Raw genomic sequence first — 18,716 nt, 5'->3', positions numbered from 1 at the left:
GCAGCAGTGCGCCTGCTGGTGTTTGTGTGCCTAAACGTTGCACACAGCTCCAACCAGCCCCGGGGTTTATCGTGCAGGAACCAGTAAGGTGCATTAATAAATGTCGCAGGTACGCAGCAGGAACACGCAGGTTATGGGAGCTCAGAGAGTGTTTTTGCGAGCATGTGTAGCGGTGCTCGGCGGTCGGCCCTGTGTGGGTGTTACAAACATAGTGAATGATACAGCAGGATGACTCATACAGCTACTGAATGAGACAGCGCAGAGTAATCCCCCTCCATCCATCCTCCCATCTCAGCCTCCCTGATCCGCAGAGGGCAAGCCTGGAAAGAGGAGGGAGGAGCGATGGATCGAAATTCCTGGAAGGTGTGAATCCTAATCACCGTGTTAATTCATAGATTTATACAGACAATATCAATTTATGACCTGTGGATACTTTATTTTGCTCAGTTAAACAAACGAAACATGATAGTAATATTTAAAAAAAAGCATATGTCTATAAAGGTTTACAATGTTGCCACCATTTGGTGTCTGACATTCACTCATGTTTGTATCAGTTCCCGGCTGGATGCAGCCAAACGTTCGCCTCCATTCAACATGGAGCCAGCAGAGGAGACAGATTGGGCCGCTGCCAAACTAATAAGGATCGACTCACTTTAGCAGCCAGACTTTTTTTTTATGTCTACTTTTCCACTTGTTAGAGAGCAGCTGTTAACTCTTGTTGCTAGTTTGTTCTCTAAATCTTCCCTAAAGGTTTGACAAATTGGTATTTGTGTCAAAATGTAATTCATAGCTGCGTTAACAGTACTAATATGTCCTGTATGTCAGACCACCAGCATAGCCGACTGACTGACGGCATGTTCAAACGTTAAGGCCATATTGTGTTGCATCAGGAGTTTATGTGACAGAAAGGGGTGTATTATTGTAAACTGGATGGACAGCATTATATGGTTCACAAAATGTTTTACAGATACAAATCTAAAAAGTGTTGCATGCATAAACAACACAAAAGGACTGATTGTTCATAGGGAATGTTACTTCCATCCCGGGTGACAAACGAGAATGATTTCAATTAATTTTACAGTAATTTTCATACTTATTTTTCCTTTAAAGGCATACTATGCAACATATTTCATTTAATTAATGTGTTCCATACCGTTTTGGATGATTAAATGAGTCATTTCAGGTCGAAAATAGGTTTTCTCGGCCGCCCTGGTGGTCTGTGGGTGAAATGCTGTACTTGCAATTGCAGGAGCCCTCGGCCCGCACTCACAGGCTCAGAAGTCTCGTGTGCATCGCGAGAGTCGGTCTTGCTTTACGGCGAGAACTGCTACACGCCCCCAGTGAAAGGCGTGCTCGTTGCTAGCGCAGTGGCGATATTTGTGCAGTTATCATGGCGGAACCAGCGAGAAAACAGTGAATGCCCATGTCGGAGCAGGCAAGAAAGAGGAAAAGGGCCGTGGACAGAGAGAGGAGTCGTACACGGGTGAACATCGGGAAAGCTTTTTCCGAATGGCGAGAGCTAAAAGAAAAAGAAGGCTGCAAGGCTGACGCGGACCTCGCGTTTCTGCTAATGCAATTGTAAGTAACATTTGAATGGTTTCTCTCTCTCTCTGTGCATGTTCATACTTTCACTGCGTTAGTCATTGTTTGTACTGACGTTTTTTTGACATTTTGTTGCGTTCGCCTGTCTGCTAAGCTCAAAACAACCGCGCCTGGCTTGACGGAGAAACCAGAACAGTGGAGCATCTTTATGACAGTGCACTTTTACTTTTGCCCTCTGGGGGGAGCCACACTAAAGGACAGAGACTTTTTGTATTGGTCTTACAACAAAAATCACATGAAAAAAAACAACATCAGCTACCATCACTATGCAGACGACGCACAGCTCTACATCACCATGTAGACTATGAACCCATTGAAGCACTGAGTAAATGCTTAGAAGAAATCAATGCATGGATCTGCCAAATCCTTCTTCCGTTGAGTAAAAACAAAACTGAAGAAATAATTTTTGGATCAATGGAGGAGCGATCAACAATTAGTGCACAGCTTCAGCTAGGAACCACTGATCATGCCTGAAATCTGGGAGTAGTGATGGACTCAGACCTGAACCTCCAATGGCATTCTATCACCTGAAGACCATTTCCAGGATTAAGGGACTAATGCCCCAATAGGATCTTTAAAAACTAATCCCCACATTTATCTTTAGTAGAATCCATTACTGCAACAATGTTTTCACAGGTTTGTCAAAAAATTTGAACAGCTGAAGTTGATCCAGATCGCTGCTGCAGGCCGATTTACATGTTGTCCCTATGTACAGGCAGGTGCAACACATGAGCGATGCGACGCCATGCGAGGCAACAGACCCGCGATTCTAGTGACGCAAAAGCCGTGATTTGGCCAATCAAAGTGAAGGGAGACCGACACGACACCCGCGATGGATGCGAAGCAACAATTGCTGTAGTGGAAAAATCTAAACTTTTGTGTCATGTTGCCTCGTAACTACCAATCAGGAACTGGATGCGGTTGTGATGAGGGATGACGGACTTTAGCGGAGACAAAGCTGTTTTCATTCAAAGTGGAAGACAAGTCGATAGTGGCGGTCTGCGATCAGCCTGAGTTGTATGACTTAATCGTTTATTACTACAGAGACAAGCCTGGAAAGGACCAAGCCTGCAGAAGAGTGAGTGAGGAGACTGTGATGGCGGGTAAGTCACTGGATAGCGCCATTGTAAACTGGCGACATTGTGGCCAAATTCACATTCGGTGTGAACCTTAAGTAGAAGAAAGTAGAGAACATCACCCCAGTTCTAAAGTCCTTCCACTGGCTCCCTGGATCTCAGAGAATAGACTTTAAAATAGTTCAGTTAGTCTATAAATCCCTGAGTGGCTTAGCACCTAAATACATCACGAACATGGTGTCAGGGCGGACAAAGAAGGTAATTATAGACTACAGGATGTCCAGGAACTGAACATACAGGGGGAGGTGGTGGAGCGCGTGGAAGCATTAGGTTCCACCTCCCACCTGGTGAAGAAGAACCAACAACGGCTTTTTTTCCTCAGGAAACTGAAAAGGTCTGGACTTTCCACCAAGCTGTTAAAGAACTTCTATAGAGCTACCATAGAGAGTGTTTTATGTATCAGCATAACTGTGGGGTATGGGAGCTCCACAGTCCAGGAGAGGAAGGACCTAGGGGATTGTGGGATGCCGTCTTTAGGATCTAGACTCAATTTATGTAGAACGAGTCCAAAGAAGGGCCATATGCATGTCCACTGATCCCACCCACCCAGGCAATGCTCTGTTTACCCCTCTCCCATCTGGTAAACGCTTCAGAAGCCTCCAATCCAAAATAAATGAACTTCTTCCACAGAGCTGTGAAGGCAATCGCCCCCTAATGGGAGACTGCAGTCCAAGGCTTTAAAATCACCCCACTGTTACCAGCCCATCATCATCATCATCATCATCATCATCATCATCATCATCATCATCATCATCATCATCATCATCATCATCATCATCATCATCATCATCATCAGCATCATCATCATCATCATCATCATCATCATCATCATCATACTGCCTATTTGTACATTATTATCTCAGAATATCCAAATGCACGTTTCGGTAAATGAAGCGTTCTAAAAACTATAATTTGAATACATTGCAATGTTTAGAAGATAGAAAGCAGATCAGTGTGAAAAGGCCAATATAGTTCAAAGTGTACAACACACTTTTTAAGGTGCATAAAGGTGTTTTGTATGCAGAGCGTTGTCCTTACTATCAGCATAATATCAACCCTCAACCTTAACCAAACCAAAAACTGGATTAGACAGAGGGTTGTAGTTAGTCAGCTTGGAAAAACTTATTTAAACATGATTTAATCTTTAATAGACATTAAAACATGTTGGTTATATAGAGTGGAAGTCACTGATACCTTGTCTTGAACCATCTGGCCATTTTATGAATGTATTTAGGTACTTACGGTGACATTCACAGGTCTAGGCAGTGATGTGGATCTGTACGAGACTCTGGGAAACCCTTCTGGCCAGCTGAAAACCGGACAGGGCTTACTCCATCCACTGTTCGCCCCTTGACCCGGACGCTGCTCATGACTTGGAAATCCCACTTTCTTCTCCTTCTCTCTCCCTCTTTCGGCCTTTTTGGTTTGCTCCCAGGAAGGCTTTTCTTTTGGTTTATCATTTTGTCTGCCTTTCTCTCCTCCTCCTCCTCCTCCTCCTCCTCCTCCTTCTTGCTCCCAGCAATCTTTTCTCTGCTCTCGTTCCTTTCTTTCTTTCTCCACTCCAGAGTCTCCATTTCTCTCCCATGGAATCCGGTTCCCCCTCACTTTCCTACCCTCCAATGCTGTTGGGGGTCTTGTCTCTCCCAAGGGTGCCATTAGCAACCAGTTCGTCAAGCCGCCTCACTCTGTCAATATCCGTCTCAAGATAGAACCTCCCAGTCGTCGGCTGCGTCTGGATCTTCGTGCATAGCTTCACGTGGTGCTCTGGGTTGCAAGAACTCTCGCTCTTTAATTTCGTTAGCACCTCTTCAGGCTCCAGGATCTTACAGCTGGGTAGTGTCTTGCTCCACTGGTGGATGGAGTTCTTGAGGTCCTTGGAGTCGTATTCCCTGATCGTCTGAAGGTTAGAGCTGGTGGGGCTGTACCACAAGTTTGTGGCTGATGCAGATAGCGGTGGAGGATTCATTGGGTCAGGATACAGTGGTAGCCGAGTTAGTGCTGACGGCGGCAGAGATTTATCCTGATGGAGAAGAGTGGGCGGTTGCTGAGGAGACTCCCCGTTAAACTTCAGCACCCGGCAGGTCACCTCATTCAGAAACTTGGAGAACTTCCGTCTGTCCTCTGCCTTTTCCTCCTGCTGATGGGGAGAAACTGTGGAGACACTCTTACCTGGGTACAAAGAACACATGCCCTGGCTTACTTTGTCTTTTTGCTGTTTAGAGCATTCTGACTTGTTTTCAGCTTCCCCAGCCGCACGTGAAAAGCCAATATTCTGGTAGATTATTTCATTCTCAGGCTTGGCACTGGAGAACTCCTGCTCCGGCGTGCAGCCTTTTCCATCCGATTCCCTCGATACTTGGCTACTATCTTGTTTGATGGGTGTCCGTAAGAGGCAGGTGGCCCCTGAGCTCCAGCTGTTTGTATCCCAGCTGCCGTCATCGTCACTAGAACTACCATTGCAGCTTTGGAGACTCGTAGTCCACTCGTTGGGGCTGGAGTTCTCCAGACTGCCCAGCGACCGCCTCTTTAGCTGAGAAATTGATCGCCTAAGGTTGGGTAACGAACCCTGGAGGCTGGGCAGGGATCCTTGAAAACTCGGCAAAGAAACTTGTAGACACGGAACAGATCCTTGGAGGCTAGAGAAGGAGCCTTTTGAACTTGGACTGTTGGAGCCGCAAAGACTGGAGAGTGAGCCTTTAAGCACAGGGGAGGACTGACGGCGCAGTGGACGCTCTTCCTCCTGGTCACTGTAGGGTTCAGAGAAGACGGGGCAAGACGCAGTCGAAGAGCAGGATCCCCGGTCTTGTCGAGCCGAACCAGTTCTGGATCTTGGTTGTCGCCTTAAAGTTGCCATATTCATCACCTCCCTTTTCTTACTTTGGAAAATCCTTCGCGAACCTTTCTGTACGGACTCCACCCGGAGACCATCGTCTGAAATGGACACACACAATTTAACCATGCCAGCCCCTGTCCAATGGTTTTCTGTCCTCTGGCTTTGCCCAGTTTTAATTGTCTGCCCCAGTTGTCCTGGCCTCCAACCGTGCGCCCAAGCTGTTGCAGGGTGACACACTTTCACTGCCACCACACAGCACAGAATGAAATTTCAAAGAGGTCAGAGTCTGATAGTTAAACAGCTCATTGCCTCTCATGCGATGCCTCATTCAGCTCTATGTTCCTTCTTTTTGAAAATAGCATTATAGATTAGAAGCTGCATCACCAGAGGTTCACCGCTGGGCACCGTCTGTAATGAATTTGTGTATCGACGTAAAAAGGGGTATAAATACAGCAGGATATTCAGGTCGGGGATATTGACCAAAGCAGCCCATGTGAAAATGTGGTTTGTGGGCAGCAGGGAATCAAAGTAGCCAGGCATCGATTGGTCCCACATGACATTTTTTTTTATTGTTAGCTGTTCTACAGCAACACTTTCTAACAGGGAGGTTTCGCCATTTGAAGAAGCAGAAAATGCACATATTAAGTGACAGAAATTATCCGTGAGAGGGATGTGACACGCAAGGCATTGCAAGGCAAATTTATTTGTATAGCACATTTCAGTACAAAGACAATGCAAAGTGCTTTAAGTGATAAAAATATAGGAAAATAAAACAGAATAAAAGCAAGCTGGAATAAAATGTAGAAACAAAAAAAAAAACCATGGGAGAATATAAACTAGAAGCAAACATTAAAAACAGTTGGACTACAAACATACACTAATGATGTTTCAGTAAAACAGTTTAACTAGAACAGTCGAAGGCAACCCTAAACAAATGTGTTTTTAATCTTGATTTAAAGGAACTCAGGCTTTCTGCACTTTTACAGTTTTCTGGGAGTTTGTTCCAGATCAGTGGAGCATAGGAACTAAATGCTGCTTCTCCATGTCTGGTTCTGGTTCTGGTTCTGCAGAGCAGGCTGGAGCCAGAAGACCTGAGTGGTCTGGAGGGTTGATGCCCTGATAACAAGTCTGTGATGGATTTAGGTGCTAATTCAGGGATTTATAGACTAACAGAAGGATTTTAAAGTCTATTCTCTGAGATACAGGGAGCCATGGAAGGACTTCAGAACCGGGTCCATGTTCTCTACGTTCTTAGTCTTAGTGAGGACTTCAGAACCGGGTCCATGTTCTCTACATTCTTAGTCTTAGTGAGGACTTCAGAACCGGGTCCATGTTCTCTACGTTCTTAGTCTTAGTGAGGACTTCAGAACCGGGTCCATGTTCTCTACGTTCTTAGTCTTAGTGGAAGGACTTCAGAACCGGGTCCATGTTCTCTACGTTCTTAGTCTTAGTGAGGACTTCAGAACCGGGTCCATGTTCTCTACGTTCTTAGTCTTAGTGAGGACTTCAGAACCGGGTTCATGTTCTCTACGTTCTTAGTCTTAGTGAGGACTTCTCAACCGGGTCCATGTTCTCTACGTTCTTAGTCTTAGTGAGGACTTCAGAACCGGGTCCATGTTCTCTACGTTCTTAGTCTTAGTGAGGACTTCAGAACCGGGTCCATGTTCTCTACGTTCTTAGTCTTAGTTGTAGGACTTCTCAACCGGGTCCATGTTCTCTACGTTCTTAGTCTTAGTGAGGACTTCAGAACCGGGTCCATGTTCTCTACGTTCTTAGTCTTAGTGAGGACTTCAGAACCGGGTCCATGTTCTCTACGTTCTTAGTCTTAGTGAAGGACTTCAGAACCGGGTCCATGTTCTCTACGTTCTTAGTCTTAGTGAGGACTTTAGAACCGGGTCCATGTTCTCTACGTTCTTAGTGTTAGTGAAGGACTTCAGAACCGGGTCCATGTTCTCTACGTTCTTAGTCTTCGTGGAAGGACTTCAGAACCGGGTCCATGTTCTCTACGTTCTTAGTCTTAGTGAGGACTTCAGAACCGGGTCCATGTTCTCTACGTTCTTAGTCTTAGTGAGGACTTCAGAACTGGGTTCATGTTCTCTACGTTCTTAGTCTTAGTGAGGACTTCTCAACCGGGTCCATGTTCTCTACGTTCTTAGTCTTAGTGAGGACTTCAGAACCGGGTCCATGTTCTCTACGTTCTTAGTCTTAGTGAGGACTTCAGAACCGGGTCCATGTTCTCTACGTTCTTAGTCTTAGTTGTAGGACTTCTCAACCGGGTCCATGTTCTCTACGTTCTTAGTCTTAGTGAGGACTTCAGAACCGGGTCCATGTTCTCTACGTTCTTAGTCTTAGTGAAGGACTTCAGAACCGGGTCCATGTTCTCTACGTTCTTAGTCTTAGTGAGGACTTTAGAACCGGGTCCATGTTCTCTACGTTCTTAGTGTTAGTGAAGGACTTCAGAACCGGGTCCATGTTCTCTACGTTCTTAGTCTTCGTGGAAGGACTTCAGAACCGGGTCCATGTTCTCTACGTTCTTAGTCTTAGTGAGGACTTCAGAACCGGGTCCATGTTCTCTACGTTCTTAGTCTTAGTGGAAGGACTTCAGAACCGGGTCCATGTTCTCTACGTTCTTAGTCTTAGTGAGGACTTCAGAACCGGGTCCATGTTCTCTACGTTCTTAGTCTTAGTGAGGACTTCAGAACCGGGTCCATGTTCTCTACATTCTTAGTCTTAGTGAGGACGCGGGCAGCAGGTTCTGGATCAGCTGCAGCGTTCTGATCCACTTTTTAGGCAGACTTGTGAAAACACCGTTGCAGTGATCAGTTCTATTAAAGATAAACGCATGGATTAGTTTTTCCAGATCCTGCTGAGACATCAGTCCTTTCTTACACGCAGCTTCTGGACCTGTTGAGTGGATGAGTATGATCATATCTGAAGCTCAAAGGATGAGGCAAGGTGCTGTGAACTGAAAAATACAACGAATCACACATATGGTCAAAAAACCTTTGGTCAGTTTAGTTAAACCCAACATCGTCTCATGTAATTTCACTTTTAGACCGAACTAGAATTGATGATACTGAGTGACTTCGTAGAGATTCAGCCAAGCTGGTCTAGTGCACACCTCAATAAATGTATTTAAAGCTTCTCAAATATAACTTAACCAAAATTGTGTCTGCCCCCGTACAAACATTTTATTTGTGTTAATTTTTTGTGACACTTAAATGCCTCAGACAGTTTTCAATATCAGACTAACCAGAGGACATAGAAAAAGCAGCTTCCAAATGATGATTTTGGTAAATAAGGAGAAAAAGCTTTCCACTCGTGAAAAAGTAATTGAGTGGGGAGGAGGCAGAGTCCACTCACCGGTCCTCCAGCTTGTGGGGAGAAACTGTGATGAGATGTTAGGGCCTTCAGGGATAGAGATGGTGAAGTTAACACTCAGTCATTAAAATAATCCTAAATAATCCTAAATAAAAGCTTTTATTGCAGCTCCTGGCATAGGAAGTGGAAGTGAGGTGAACAGGAAGCCTGCCTTTGTGTCTGTGAAGCAGGAGGATCCACTGCTGTGATCGTCTGATAACTGCTGTTGGCATTTGAGTTCAGGAGGTGAATTATGAAAACCTTCATGGTAGGGAGCCTCTCCAAAGCAGCACCCGGTGATGTATAAGGTTTCCCTGCAATCCTGAAATCAATCATCAAGGTTATTATATCTGCACCATGTTTTGATAATCTCCACCTTCATCCTACATGCTACAAGTGGAGTTAACGTATTTTTTTTCTGCTATGTTAATTGCTGCTTAGTCTGGGTTCACTGTAAGGATTTTTTTTACAGTTGCCTTCCTCACAAAACTATGAGTATATCTTGGTTGTTTCCAAATTGTGTCAAACCCCTTAAATTTCAACCGAGATTTGGTTTTTATAGACTGCCACAATAAAAATACCAAAATTGGAAGACAACTATAATTGTTCTCTAAACCTTTTAACCCAGGGGTGTCAAACTCATTTTGCTTTAGGGGCCGCATTCAGCTTAATCTGATCTCAAGAGGGCCACACAAGTAAACTCATTGCAAGATTATATAGAACTAATAAAAGTGGACTTTTTGTTGATTTTGATATTAAATTAATTTCACTTTTTACATAATATATTATGAATAACCTCAGCGTTTTTAAGATAAGTATGTGCAATTTCAACAATACTTTTACTCAGTTAAACATTTACTTGTGCATTATGCATAAGAACTGATCACAGTGATTATACAATGTTGAAAAACATTTATTCACATTTTTTGGAACTTAAAAACACTGTCCTACATGACAAAATACATCAAACAGATAAAAATTAAGAAATTATTTAAATTTTTCCACACCTGAAGCTTAATCTGCTAATTAAAACACAGCGCCCCTCGTGGACAATATAGGAACTGCAGATTTTCAATTAAACGAAGTACACGTTTTTTTCAATAATTGTTTTATCATCCTCTTCCTTTTATCTCCTCCTTCTTTCACCTTTTCTTTTTTCTTCTTGTTCTTTCTTTGCTCTCCTACTTTCCCATTGTAGTGTCCATATCATTTGAGATATTCCCAGCATTAATCATAATAAAACTATTCACATTCATAAATCAAGCGGAGCACTATTGCTAAAGCCGTACTGCTCCACTTGTGAAAGTCAAATCTGATGAGCTCTTTTTGGCATTAAGACAACAATTATTATTGCCACATTACCAGACAGTACACTGGAAAAAGAAAAAAAAAAAAAGATAATGCATTTAGCCACCGGACCAGACTAAATTGTTCGGCGGGCCGGATTCGGCTGGAAGACAACTATAATTGTTCTCTAAAACCTTTTAACCAATACAAATCTTAAAAATGTGGGGTGCATTTGCATTCTTTGCGAATCCTTTTAATCTGGCAGCCCAAAATTAAATCCAGTGCAACAGGACAACAGTCCATCCGTGTAGCATTTAATGTCAGCACAAATCCTGCTGTTTTGCGATGGTCTCAGAGGCTCGTTAGAGACCATTAGTGGACAGACGGCATCATGAAGACCGGGGAGCACAGCACACGGGTCACGGGAAGAAGGTTTTGCTTATAAAACAACATCAACACTGGGGTGGAAGTTTACCTTCCTGCAGGGCGACCACAAACAGCCGGAGCAGCAACAATAACAGCAAAGAGCGAGTTTGAAGGTAGGACGGGTGGATCCTGTGGCGGAGGGTCCACCCGTCCTCCTACGCTGACTGCAGTAGATACTGCGGCTGTTCCAAGAGCAGACAAATAATCATGACAAATACGATTCTGTCAAAAGTTTGGATTTTATCAGATTAGAGGATACATAGTTGGTTGAGTTTTCTCTGCAGGGTGTAGTTTGTTTTAATTGCTTTTGAAGCTGGTTGTACCCACTTCCTGGAGAGGAAGCGAAACGTCTTCAACTACGAAAAACAAGTCCAGTTGCTTTGTTTTTTTTTTTGGAACTCTCAGTGCTTTCTTCACTGAGACCAGGTAACACAACATTTGCCTTTTCCATCAACACGGCTCGGAGCCCATTCTGGTGTTCCTGTGATGTCAGAACACAAATACAGTACAAAAAAAGCACCATAAGGAAAGTGCAAAACACACAAAAGTGAAATATTTTACTTATTTGTATTTTATTTTATATTTTAAGTTATATATTAATGTGGAAATACAACAGGAATACAGGCTGTATATTTATTAAAATATTATCCATTTAACACAAACTCTCCCTGAAATAACTTCCTTTTCCTGGTCAGCCAGTATGGATTGACGTTAATTTAATTATTTTTAATTGATAAAGCACAGTAATTGTTTATACATGTATGGTCATACCCTTCAGCCGCTCAAAAGAGGCAGCACTTTACCTTCGCATAATGATTGACAGTGATTCAATTCAATTCAATTCAATTTTATTTATATAGCACCAAATCATGAAACATGTCATCTCAAGGCACTTTACAAAATCAAGTTCAATCATATTATACAGATTGGGTCAGATTATACAGATTGGTCAAAAATGTCCTATATAAAGGGAACCAGTTGATTGCATCAAAGTCCCAACAAGCAGCATTCACTCCTGGGGAACCATAGAGCCACAGGAAGAGTCATCTGCATTGTACATGGCTTTGCTGCAATCCCTCATACTGAGCAAGCATGAAGCGACAGTGGGAAGAAAAACTCCCCATTAACGGGAAGGAAAACCTCCGGCAGAACCGGGCTCAGTATGAACGGTCATCTGCCTCGACCGACTGGGGTTACAGAAGACAGAACAGAGACACAACAAGAGAAACAAAAAAGCACAGAAGCACACATTGATCTAGTAATCTGTTCTACATTAGATGGTAGTAGCGGGTGAGCCGTCTTCTCTGGATGATGTCACAGTTAACAGAACGCCAGACCAGATGTACCTTCTATGAAGAAAAAGAGAGAGAGCAAAAAGTTAAAAGCTGAAATGACAACACATAATGCATAATTGAAGAACAATAGAACTCAATAGAGTGAGAAAATTAGATCCTGATATACTCCAGTAGCCTAAGCCTATAGCAGCAAAACTATAAAGGTAGCTGAGAGTAACATGAGTCACTCTAGTTATAAGTTTTGTCAAAAAGGAAAGTTTTAAGATTAGTCTTAAAAGTAGACAGTGATGTTAAAATGAATATTTTTTCTACAGCTGCATAGTGTTATGCACGGAAAAGGCCTAATAGTCATGTTTTTGGAACGTGGGAGGAAGCCAGAGTTCAAATATTTTTCCCTTTGTCTTTAAGATATATTTATTCATTTATTTTTCTTAGAAGCCAAACTTTATTGCTCAGATCTGAACCAAAGGAAACTGTGCAATCAAGGAGGACTGCTTTGCTGGAAGCATAGAGCATATTAAAGAAGCAGTGGAATCACTGAATAAACTTTGTTCATTATGCTGGATAAAATCTAAAAAGGTATAATCAGAGATCTGGAGACTTATGAATGATTAGGCAGGACAAAGGGAACCCTTAGGGAAAGTGCTGGAGCTCAACAAACTACCTTTTAGGAGTAGTTTGGTTGAAACTAATCACATTTTAAATTTAACCAGTGGAACCTTTAATTACAGCGTGCTTTAGCGCTGTGGGCCAGTCATTTATCAACCATACGCAGAACAATTCTCCTGTGATGAATCTTGCCCTTCCCGATCCTCATGCCGCTCATAAAAACTATAATTGAAGCCACAGATTTTTCCGTGGCAGCTCCACTTTAGGGACATAAAGAGATCTCGCACAGCAGAATCTTTTTCCCCCCCGGCTATGATGCTTTTTTATTTAACGTAAGTAAAAGTTATGTTCTCATAAATCATTTACACCTTTGTGTGATTTGTATCCAGCAGTTACCAGCTGTGCTGACATCCCAAACCAAGAGGGTTTAACGTTGCCGCAGCTCATCGTCATGTTTCATTTGGCGGAGTTGTAATGACAGGGTTAGTGGATTAAAGATGCATCATCTTCTATTTCCTGAATGCAACCACATGTAACCAACCCCCCCCCCCCCCCCCCCCAACCAACCCTATTACACAAAAACAACCTAAATGTATATATATACATATATATATATATATATATATATATATATATATATATATATATATATATATATATATAAACGTCTCCACTTATCGACTCATTCAAATACTTTGTGAACACCTAGAATGCCTTTTCTATTTTCAAAGAGATACAAACTCTGTTTTAAATCATTTAGAATTAACATGGTTTGAAGAGCCCGCATAATGGGCACTGCAAAAATGGATCTAAAAATAAGTAAAATGTTCTTAAAGTTAGTGTATTTGTCCTTGATTTGAGCAGGTAAATAAGATTGTCTGCCAGTGGAATGAGTATTGTGACCCCTAAAATAAGACAATTAGACATCCTGCACTTGAAATAAGATGATGGAGATGAGTTGTTCCTATTTTAAGTGCAAATATCTTATTCCATTGGCAAAACATCTTATTAACCTGCTCAAGTCAAGGACAAATGCACTAATTTGCAGAAATGTTTCCTCAGAGCTTACGCTGCTCCACAGGGCGGGACCGATTCCTGTCGACTGGACATGCAACTAAGCAATACCAACCCCCTGCAGCACACGTAATAAAGCATTTTCTTTTCTTTTTTTTAAATGCATAGTGACTCTCCCCACCAGGCGTGGCACCCTGAGCAGACAGCCATGTGGCCCATATAAGAAATTACGCCACCATCTAAAATGATGCTCTGATTGACAAGACTCCATCAGGTATAACAAGAGAAGCATTTTTCTGTGTTTTTGAATAATAATCAATAATCGGCTTCACTCATAGATTCTCTGGCAGCTCCCAAATCATCTGTATGTGGATGATTCCCCAAAGCCTCTAAAGCTCAGCTGGAAAAAGAAAATCATCTCATTTATTCCTTTAAAGCAACTGCCAGATGAAGTTTTCAGAGAGCTGATTTTAAATGCACACACTGAAGGGCTGCTCAGCATTTGGATAGATCAAAAAGCTACATTTGGACACTTTATATGAACTGTTTCTAATCATACAAATAAGAGTCCACATTTAGTAAAAAACAAACAAACACAACAATATGCATTTCTCAACCTGCTCAAGAGGCTTAAAGGTAACAAGAGATCCAGCATTCCTTCATTTATTGTGATTATCATCGTCATTTTTGACTCACTTTATGCTTTTTCTTAAACGAATGAGCCATGAAACACAACAACAGTAAAGCCAATAATAATAGTAATTAAAAAAAATGTTTCCATGTGTTGTCAACACTGAAGCTGCCATGGAAACAGTGATTTGGCTCAGTTTTTCCTCCTTATCTGTGTGCCGGAGCGATCTGTATCACTTTCCCTGCAAATGTCAAAGCAATATAAAACAGACAAATATCGGAAATGCCAGATGCACATCTAGCTGAGAGGATGGGTCCTGACAGCCAATGTGAGCCGTACATCTTATTGTGGAGGCAAGAAAAAGCCTTGCAATGATGCATCCTTTTTATTTGATGCAGGTAGGCCGCCGAAAACCGAAATGAACGGTGTTGTTGTTTGTAAAAGCTTTGCACACAAAGCTGCATGTCGGCTCAAGATGATTGAAACTTCCCAGGTCTTCTATGTACACTCAGTGATTTATCAAAGCAATTACAACATTATATGTTTATGTAACAGCTCCCTCATGTGGCAAACCCGGAAAAAAGCAGCTGTCTAATGCATTCTGGTCAGGTATTTCATTATGTCGTCCCACTCAGTCTGGTGTCACCTCTGTGTGACACAAACGATGATATCATATACTCAAATCTGTAACATAAATCTACCAGCTGTATGTTTTGTTGTTTTTCTAAATCCATTTCATTCACACATATGAATAATTAATGCATAGACAACCGGGGGTGAAGGTTTGTTTCTGCAGCTACAAAAAAAACCAACAACAGAGAGATTCGGCAACGTTAAATAAATGTTATACTAGAAGCCTGCCACAAAGATGCAGCTTGTTTTCCCATTTTGTTCGCTGAATGTCTGACAAATGCCACAGAAAACACAGCTTGGCATATTTGAAATATGGTTTTGGCTGAGATTTGATAATTCCCAAAGAGCTTTTAGCTGAAAACTGAGCAGATCAGCTGAAGGATGGTGCGTCGTTCATATTCTGTGTTTTTGTGGGCCTCCAAGTTCTTTTCGTATGTCCTCTGCACATGAAATGTTAATATTCTTCAGCTCAGATTATTCAAAGCTAATTTAAAAGGTTACTGGAAATGTTTTGCTTCTTACACTGCAAAAATAGAACTAAAAACAAGGAAAATTTTCTTGAAATGAATGCATTTGCCCTTGATTTGAGCAGGTAAATAAGACTATTTACCAATGGAATAAGATTTTAGCACTTAAAATAGGAACAATTCATCTTATCTATTTCAATCTATTTCAAGTGCAGTATATCTAATTATCTTATTTTAAGGGTAAAAATACTCATTCCATTGGCAAATAATCTTAATTACCTGCTCAAATCAAGGGTAAATACATTCTTTTCAAGAACATTTTACTTATTTTTAGTTCCCTTTTTGCAGTGTAGATGCAAATTACAAAGAAACATGCTACTTTCAAACTTTTGCATGTCTGTGTTTCTGATTTAAAACATCATCATCAAAAACTGCTGCTGTCTTTTGTTTTCTTCCTGTTGGTGTTTTATGTGAATGTTAACACCATCATCACTTCTAACCTGAGCAGATCAACAGATAATGTGAATTTGTCTTTGTTTTGGATGCATGAATTAACATTTTCTATATAAATGTGTATTTACTGATTATTCTCAGATTTACCATTGAGGAGGTGACGTGTAGCAGAAAATGTAATGAAATCTACCTACTTAAAAAAGTCAAAGGGACACTTAGAGAACACATCAGGTTTGAGTTGTTAAGAGAAAATCACACCGGATAAACAATCATACTGGATCTCCATGCTAAAATTGAATAGGTGATGTGCTAGGAACGAAATTATGCGCCATTATTGATGAAAATGAAAATTATAATCCAGCAGAGGGCTTAATCTGAAGTCACAGATTAAGTCACAGCTAGTCTGATTTGAATCCTCGGTGGTTTTTACGGCGGCCACATGCTTACCGGACAACGATTTTCCTTCTGAGAGGAAGGATGGTGTCCTGGAGTATCTTCTGATCCTGACCAGGGCATCACTGAGCTCCTGGACAACCTGAGGAGCAACCTAGCGGTGTTGGATGGACCTAAACATGAAGTCCTAGAGACCGTCTGCTGAATTAAGGTCAGACGAGCATGGATGCCAATTAATTTCCTCATCCTGCAGGAACTGCCTCCATACTCTTGTCTCATCAGTAACCAGGAGGAACATAGGGGCCACTTCACCAGCCAAGGCCCTAATATTAGGTCTAAAGAGTTCATCCTGACACTTAATGGCAGCCAGGGTGCCATCATTTATTGCCTACCTGGAATGGGTGACAATAGTTGTAGGAGCCAATTGTTTTTTGGTATTAATTAAATTTGTATTTTTTGTGTATAATCTAGTTAAGGTTATTTATTTTACTTTATTGTTTGATATTTGTTTTGAGATTATGTGTTGGTTATTTAGTTTTCTTTGCTCCTGGTTAGTTATGAGCAATTTGGGTGGATTAAGTTTATAAAGAGGCTTTCAGTGGTAGGACCAGCATGCATCTGGGTGGGCGTGTGTTTTTTTTTAACAGCGCAAGAGAAGCACGGAGGAAAATGTTTGTCAATTTCTGTTTGCTTGCTTGCAAAAGAGAAACCACAAACTAAACGACTTTACCTGGAAAATGGATTTGTTTTTGCCTCCGTAAATTATTCGTCCAAGATGCATCTGTGGCCCTTGTGGATTTTTGGAGATGTCAAAGCTAGGCAACAACAATAGTTGAATAAATTTTTGGCTCTCAAGGGCCAAAATAGTGCAACGTTCGTGAAATTATAGCATGTATAATAGTAGTGCAACAGTAAGACAGTAAAATTACATTAATAATTGAATAATCTCTTTTAATCCCTGAGTTTTGGCTCTCTCATGCCAAAATATTGCAACTTTCAAGAACTTATATAACATGTATAATACTAGTCGGGAGAGAGAAGGCTGCGTTCAAGTGACATACAAACATCAAAATGGTATCAGTGCCTATTTGTTGGTACTCGCCAATACCGATACCACCGTTTTAGTGCTGGATCGGGGCCCGGTCTGATATTGGTATTGGTATCGGTGCATCACTAGTTCTTTAAACTGCTGGGAGACCCAACAAACCTCCTGGTGACGGCACACAGTGGAGTTGGACCGCCTGCCTCTGTAGGTCTAGGTGTTGCCTCGTGCTGCCAGTAGTGACACTGACCCTGGTAAAAAGCAAAACTACCTAAAAGCAGCAAAAAACATAAAATATTCATGGCCTCATAATAAAAATATTCATGGCCTCCTGTTGCAGAACCGGTCCTGTTGTCTCATTGTTGCCAGAACCGCCCACACTGCTGAGCTGACCAGATCGATAGAAGTTTAAATTACTTCATAGCACACTCTGATTGAAAAGTGTTGCTTAAATGTTCTGAGCAGTGCAATTCAAACCTTCTGTTATATCATAGTGGTATTTATGAAACCAGATATAATACAACATTGTTAACGGTCACCAGAGACGACACAGAACAGGGCAAAACCGCCTTTTTCTTTTTAGTCTTTTAGTTTGAGAATATCATCACCCTTCCAGAAACCTTCGACTATTTATATTTTAATGCTTTTTTCTTAAAATTGCCATGAAAGAATAATGCAGTGGTTTGATTTAACCTTTTAGTATGAAGGAAATTGCAGCATTTTTCCTACTCCATTTATCACTTCTAAAATTGCTTTTTTCTTTTTACTTGAAAGTGTTTTCATTTCTGTTCACTACCACACCTTGACCAGGACCCTCTGAAAGAAGAGATTCTGTATCTGGGTATATATATATATATATATATATATATATATATATATATATATATATATATATATATATATAGTCTGGATTTACTCATTTATCTTTTGAAAAGGTATTAAATGCTCCAAATGTGTTTTATGCCTCTTTAGGGACTGTATGTGTTTCAGATGCAGCGGCACTGGGATCATTTAATAAAGATTCAAATAAATGTGTTTTTCCTGCTTTCTACCAGCTGCCCCCAAACTCCTCTGCTTCTTAAACATTATTAATTGGGAACTGAAAGTAATAGGTTTTGTGATTTTTTTGTTGTTGTTGTTGTTGTGTGTGTCAACAATAAAACAAAACACAAAATGCGAGGAAAAGGAGCCTGATAACAAGAACACGGTGGCGTCTGTGCAGAAGAACCCTGCAGGGACATGGAGATTTAAATGGGAAAATAGAGATGTCCTGAGCGTTTAGCGCTGTCTTGTGCTGTCGGTAATGATCTGTTTATATGCCTGGGCAGGATTCATGAATATCAGCGAGTTAATAGCACGCTGCATTTTCACAAAAGACAAATGGGAGAGGTGGGGAAAGAAATGACAGTGTTGCCATGAGATTCTCAGGAGAATACATAAATAATTCCTGTCCTGACAAAGCTCTCATTAGTGAATGCCTTATATTTCCAGACTCGATGATCTGTATTCTCCCCATAGAAATGGTGACAGACTCT

The 18,716-nt window shown here is 41.3% G+C and overlaps 1 protein-coding gene across 1 annotated transcript in view; it reads right to left on the bottom strand.

The window, feature by feature from the left end:
- The window catches only part of LOC105917206 (brain-enriched guanylate kinase-associated protein), a 66,923-nt gene extending 62,696 nt beyond the window's left edge, over positions 1-4,227 (bottom strand). Inside the window, exon 1 of the mRNA XM_036150720.1 lies at positions 3,981-4,227. The gene's annotated coding sequence lies outside the window, so the exon portion shown is untranslated. The remainder of the gene's footprint in view (positions 1-3,980) is intronic.
- Positions 4,228-18,716: the final 14,489 nt, after the last annotated feature.

This window comes from Fundulus heteroclitus, chromosome 19, assembly GCF_011125445.2.
Source record: "Fundulus heteroclitus isolate FHET01 chromosome 19, MU-UCD_Fhet_4.1, whole genome shotgun sequence".
In the NCBI taxonomy this organism is placed as follows: Eukaryota; Metazoa; Chordata; class Actinopteri; order Cyprinodontiformes; family Fundulidae; genus Fundulus; species Fundulus heteroclitus.
This window is presented reverse-complemented; position numbering and strand designations above follow the sequence as displayed.